Raw genomic sequence first — 6,764 nt, forward strand, 5'->3', positions numbered from 1 at the left:
TTTTGCGCTTCCTCTGTTGCTTCGTGTCACTAATAGTTTTTATTTTTTACCCATTACATATATCCAATCAAGTAGAACTTGGGATGGAGGTGGTTTAATAAACAACAAATATATGAATAAGGGCAGAAGTTTCGTGGGTTCTGATGGGCCAATGTAATTGGGTTTTCGGTGCGCCAATTACAAATTTATCATGTAAACTTAGGGGCCAAATGTCAAAATTTTGAGACTTAATACTTGAAAATGGGCCCATTTAATGGACATTTTCAAATTTCTAGGCCTTGGCCCTATTATGTATATTGCGCCCCTGAATCTTTGGGCTTCATTCAAATAAAAAAATGTTTGGTGTTTTTGATCCATTGCATTAACCCATCAATGTCAGCCTTTTGCTTAATTTCTTACTCTCTCCCTTGGCTATTTATTATGCTTTCCAGCGTCTTAGGTCTTGCTTGATTTGTAACTCTGAAAACAGTTTTCTGAAAATAGAAAACTGTACAAAAACTATGTTTGGTTTAGTTTTCTGAAAACTCAGTTATAAAAAGACATATTTTCAGAAAACTGTCTTTTACTGTTATTCGAAAGTTCTTTTTTGTTATCCGAATTCTTGAGACCTGTTTTCAGAGTTACAAACCAAGCAAGTTCTTAATTTTCGATTTTTTAAAATTTTGCTTTTTTGATACTCGAACTCTCAACCTTCTCGTTTGAGAGGAGAGATTATATCATTGGTTAAAAGTATTTGTATTTGTTGAATTCCAATTCATGTTAATATTCCTTCAATTTGGACTTGCAACTTTTTTTATTTTCTGTGGGAACAGTGTTGAATTGTAAATGAGCCTTGCCCTTTGCCTCATTTACTTCGTTAGAAAAGCATTTTTTTTCTTGTTTATTAATGAGTAATACTATTAGGAGAGCTCTTTAATGACTAGAACATAAACTCTTTTATTCATTAGCTGAAACTATAAGATGACCTTATATATGTGTCATAACTTGTAAACCATATATATTATTTAAATATTAGTGTTTTTACACCATGAGAGTTAAACTCCGGACATCTGAATTTACAGCTCACCTCATAACCAATGGTCCATCCTCAGCTTATTCCCCATATGGAGGTCAGCCGTCGTTTCGGCCTAGCATTTATAGTGATTTGGAGATGATTGGTTTTATAGGGTCAAGTCCACACTAAACCTTATGTTCTAACACTTTAGTCTGTGCCAGACCCAAGTCTCGAGAAACTCACCGCGTCTCAACTCACGCCATATATCACAGGTTTCATAAGTTTTTTTGAGTTTCTCGGATCATCCCAAATCTTAATAACTTACTAACAAATAAACATTAAGAGAAAATAAAAATGTTATGTTCACCTGTCTAAATTATGTGATAAAAATTAACCAAACTATGTGCAATATGTTCTTATAAAAATAATATGATCTCAAATGTCAGATGATGAATTCATGATTGATGATATTATGAATAACTTATAAACTTTATTTATTTACGTAGTATCTTGTAAAAACATAAGGCATCAGCATACAAAAGAACAATGCTTGTATCATGCAGGAGGAGGATGAGGTTTATCCTACTCGCTGATGTGGCTCAATAATATTATGATAAGTGTCCAAAATAAAAATAATAATAAAACATGAGCAACACCCATTTTGTCCGGGTTAGACCCATTTCTTACTCTCTTCTCTCTCTAATCTATCTGTCGCCGCAACAAACCCATTTCCATCTTCTCTAGCAAAACAACTTTTTAACCCTAAATTGTATCAGACCTCTTTATCTTCCTCGCCACCATTCGATCTTCAGGTTACTTTCCTCGCCACCTTCGATCTGGGTTTGTGGTTACATTTGTGTGATAGAGATGTGTTGGATCTGAAGACTTTTTGTTCACAGACCCTAACAGAATAAAAGTCCCAGCTGCCTTGTTCTCTCTCTCCATCTCTATCTCTATCTCTATCAATTTTATGTCCTAAATTGAAGGGTGACTGAACGAGGGAAAGCAAAAGAACACAACTGAATTTCTTGCATCTCAGACCGAATCGTTGTAAATTGTGAAAATCAGAGATTGATAAATTAGGGTTTAAATTGGTCGATTTGTAGGGTTCAATTTTGGTCTTAATGAGAATTGGAGAGGAAATTATCGATTCACTTCTCAACTTTTCAATTTGTATACACACATGTAGTAGTCACAACTCTACGTCTCCTTGTTTCCTGTTCTTAATAATCGAATTTAGATGTTTCATGTTCTTAATAATCGAATTTAGATGAATCTTGGAAAGAAATTTCTGATCGAAAAACACAAGAGCTTCTTCATGGTGTTAGTAGTTATATCTAAACTGTGAGTGATTAATTAGGATACAAAATATTGCCGGCGGTGAATATCGCCGCCATCCTCCTCGGCGCCGCCGGAAAATTCCCACTTGGCTCGTCCACCAAAATCACATCCCAACCCACTTCGTACACATAATTGGGACGGTCGTTAATCCCCAATTTGCAGTCCGAGAAGAGGAGTTTCTGTACAGGTCTACACTCATTTCGAATTTGCCCTCTAGCGTGGTGAAGAAGGTCGTGTAAATGGCTCACTTTTGGTGGTGAATTGGACGTCGTAGGCTTCAATTTCGGGGCTTTTCTCTTCGATTTTGCTGACGGAGTAGGAGTTTTCGTCGAGGAAGACTGTTCGGCCGTTGCCGTTGAGGAAATTCCAGAGGGGGGTCTCGTGGGTAAGACCGAAAATGAGGAAATTGCAGGGGGTGGGACAGCGGCGAAGGACGGCGGTGACGGATCTGAGCTCGGCCGCGGACATTTTGGTGGAGGTGGGGGAATTGGGTTTGGCGGCGGAGTGGAGGAGGGCATCGAATACGGGTTTGGGTAATGGAGAAGCTGTCGCGGCGGAGGCGGCGGCGGCGGTGGGAATGAGGTCTCTGGTGGTGGAGATGAGAGTGAGAGCAAAGGCAAATGTGAAGAATGAGAGGATGATGAGAAGCCATTTACGGTAAGAAACAACTTGCTTATGTGCAGAAGGGTGGACGACTATGAGCTTTGTGGTGGTCTTCATCCCAGAGAGAGTGATTGTGTGAAACCCAGCAGTTACTTTCTCTCTCTAGTTTATCTCACTACCAATTACGAAAAAAAAAGGAGTGGAGAATGAACCTGTCAGGTGATGTGATGAGAGAGAGAAGAGAGTTGGAAATGGGTGTAACCCGGACAAAATGGGTGTTACCTATGTTTTATTATTATTTTTACTTTGGACACCTATCTAATATTATTGGGCCACGTTAGCACGGAGGATGAACCTCATCCTCCGCTTGCAGGATGCAAACATTGTTCCATACAAAACTCACCTAGTAAATGATGGACCGACCACTTCACATATGGTGCCTTTTGTTTAGGTTAGTGGTCCCCCACTATTTTAGGGTGTTTTTTTAGGATTTTTTTTTCTTTAGGTTGTGTTGAGCACTCCAAAGGGCATAGTAACCATTGTTTGATGTCATCATTCGGAATATTTTTATTTAAATATATATATGGTTTACAAGTGAAACATATTAGACCACACTCCTTGGCCGTTTAACCAATTGCATGCCAAGAAGTTATAACTTCCTGGTGAAACATGGGTCATTGTGGAAGATGACATATTATGCTTCTGCTCTGCGTCTAGTGCATCAATCCAATTTTGCCTCAACATCGACATTTATAGCTCGGTGAGATAATTCTCTTATCTTTAGTTACATCACTGGTTTAATGTTACATTTCAGTGGTTTTGGGTAAATATCAAATGGTCAAATATCTATTCACAAAATCTGCAGTAAAGCTTTGTGTACTATTGCATTGCAACAATTTTATCAGCTTATTAGGTTCGTTATGGAAATTATCCTTCCACATCTCTGCATTCCTGAATGAAAACTTTGATTGGAATTGATTGAGGAATTGAAAGATTCCTTAGGTGAAAGATTACTTAGGTGTTTAGTTTGGTTTCTAGTCTCTGCTATTTTCTGATATTTTGATGATGGGAGCCTGGGAGGATATATGGCTTAATCCTCCTTGTTTTTGATTTCATATTTACTAGAAATGTGTATGCCTTAGTGATTAAATTTTGGGTGCTTGGATGGAAATACCAAATCTTATGTGAGTATCTTTAGCAGAGAGTCATTTATTTATCAATTCTGTCTCGACTAGCCTAGTCCCGTGTAGATATTGTCCATTTCGCTCACTTTCCGTGCTCACGGTTTTCAAAACGTGTCTGCACATAGTGTCCACACATATAAAGCTCAACAACTTCTCCACCCACCCCAAGGTGATGTGAGACATCACAATCACCCCCTATTGACCCACTATTCTTGCTGGTCCACACATATAAGGCTTAACAACTTCTCCACCCACCCCAAGGTGATGTGAGATATCACAAATACCCCCTATTGACCCACTATTCTTGCTGGTCTGACCCGGAAGGCCTTGTGCACCCCCCCCCCCCTCCCCCCTCTCTTAGCTAGAGATTGGCTCTTGGCTCTGATACCATTTGTCATGACTCACACTCCGGTCCCCCATGTAGATATTGTCCACTTTGCACATTCTCCGTGCTCATGGTCTTCAAAAAGTGTCTACATAGTTAAGAGGTGTTCACACATATAAGTCTTAGCAACTTCTCCCCCCTAAGCGATGTGGGACATCACGAACTCCATGTTTCCATTTGGTCTTGTATATTTAATTAATTATAGTTTAGTATGAAATGTCAAACTTGTCGTAATACCATTTGAAAAGTTTTACTTATCTATAGATATATTGAAGCCTTTACCACTCAAATCATTAACCAAGTGCTACGTGTTTATTTGGATAAGTTTTCTTTATCCTGACATTACACGTCCACTTCTGCTCAGGCATTGGTTTCTTTGGAAGTAGCTAATACATGTAAGTTCATTAACCAAAATGAAGAATAGGTGACGGTGAGTCAAAATTTTGTTTATTGCAAAGGAATTAGTTTGTGGAAGTCTTGAACCATAGTGCCAGACATTTATTGTGGGTCATTAAACCTTATATTGCTAACCCATTGCAAATATCTTTGGTCAAAATGCATATAAACAATGTGTTTGGCAAGAGGCATATTTGAAAGTTTGTAGGACTGGAACCCGAAGCTCGGATAGAGAGTCGTGCAAAGTCTTAGAGCTAGAGTGGGAGTGAATCAGTCTGTGATCTAGAACTGGAGGGGGAGCAAATAAGTCTTGTTGGTTGGTTTAACAAATTTTAACTTTTTCAATTTTATCTGAATTAACATAAATTCAAATTATAAGAGAAAACTAGAAATCACACTGGGCATTAGTGTGTCCAAATTTCTTACACCAAGCACAGAGCTTAGGAATCCAAACATATTCACCTTAAATTTCAATTTGCTTATGATCATCTTTAATGTAGAAGTCAAAAGAAGAGTATGTGTTGGTTGCCCACTGTTATCATCTTGATGATGGGAGATTGATCTGGGAGGTAAGTTTGAGAGAGTGTTCATGATTGGGAGGTAGAGGATATGGTTGAGTTTTTGGTGATACTATATAGCTAGGTGATTTTTTAGGTGGGGATGGATGAGCAGACATGGATGGCTTTGAGCCAGGGGAGATTTGAGGTATAATCCTTCTATTGTTAGCTGATGGACGCTGAGGGGAGTCTTTTCCATGGTAAGGAATTTGGTGCTCAAAACCCCCTACCCCCCCTAAAGGTAGCCTTTTTGGTTAGATATCAGCTTTGGAGAGAATTTTGAACATTGACAATTTGACAAGGCCGCTTCGGATTTTTGTCCATTGGTGTTGTATGTGCAAGAGGGATTAGAAAGCGGTGGGATCACCTCCTTCCACATTGCCCTATTGCAAAGGATGGATGGTGTTGACCTTGAATCCAAGGTTTTTAATGATCATAATTCATTAATGATGTTCTATGCGTACTAATGTCTACCTTGAGCTAAATTACAGATCAAAGCCTTCATCAAGACAAGACATTACATATAAAAGCTCAAATGAAGAAGCTTCATGAAGATATGACAAAAAAACAAAAAGGAATCAAGATTCAAAGAGAAGTCTTCAAGATCTCATCAAATGGGGTTAGCTAGGATGGTGAGCTTTTTAGGAAACTTTGTTAATGTATATATGAACATATTGAAGCTCTCACTCTCAAAATCATGCATAGAAACTCATTCATTAAGTTTAAGGAACATTGGACCAAGTTTAAACATCATCAAAACATGTTCCTAAGATTTTAAGTTCCATTTCGGTCAACCGAAATGGAAGGATATCTTGAAATGGTCGACCGGTTCTATCAAAGAGTTTGGATCATTGCTTCTAAGGTATTTCGGTCTATCGAACTAAGTAAATGAAAAGTTACTCTAGGAGTTTCAGATGACCGAAATAAAAAGGGCAAATGAATCGGACAAGCCGATTCTTACATAATGTTTTGGAACAAAGGAGGAAGGAGTTTCGGACGACCGAAACAAATGAAAGAATTCTTCGGTCTGCCGAAACAAGTATGATGGCCAATCTCAAATAGTTTTGGACGACCAAAACACAAAGGTGTTTTATTTCGGTCGACTGAACCAGCGAGATTCAAAATTTGAACGGCTATTATGTCTCGAACTGAGTGCCCAACAGCTAGAATACATATCAAATACATCTGAAAATCTATATAATGACTTGTGGTCTTCATAAAAAGATATTGCATTCATTGAGAAACATATCCTTGCAATTTTCGAACCTTTTTATCATCATACACATACTTCATATCTTCAAAAA

General features: G+C 38.2%; 1 pseudogene; it reads right to left on the reverse strand.

Annotated features, from left to right (window-relative positions):
• Positions 1-1,512: 1,512 nt before the first annotated feature.
• Positions 1,513-3,297, reverse strand: LOC132286608 (protein IRX15-LIKE-like; annotated as a pseudogene).
• Between the last annotated feature and the right edge of the window lie 3,467 nt (positions 3,298-6,764).

Source organism: Cornus florida, unplaced genomic scaffold (genome assembly GCF_030987335.1).
Source record: "Cornus florida cultivar Cherokee Brave unplaced genomic scaffold, ASM3098733v1 CherokeeBrave_3.0.0_Hap2_Chr11, whole genome shotgun sequence".
Lineage (NCBI taxonomy): Eukaryota > Viridiplantae > Streptophyta > Magnoliopsida > Cornales > Cornaceae > Cornus > Cornus florida.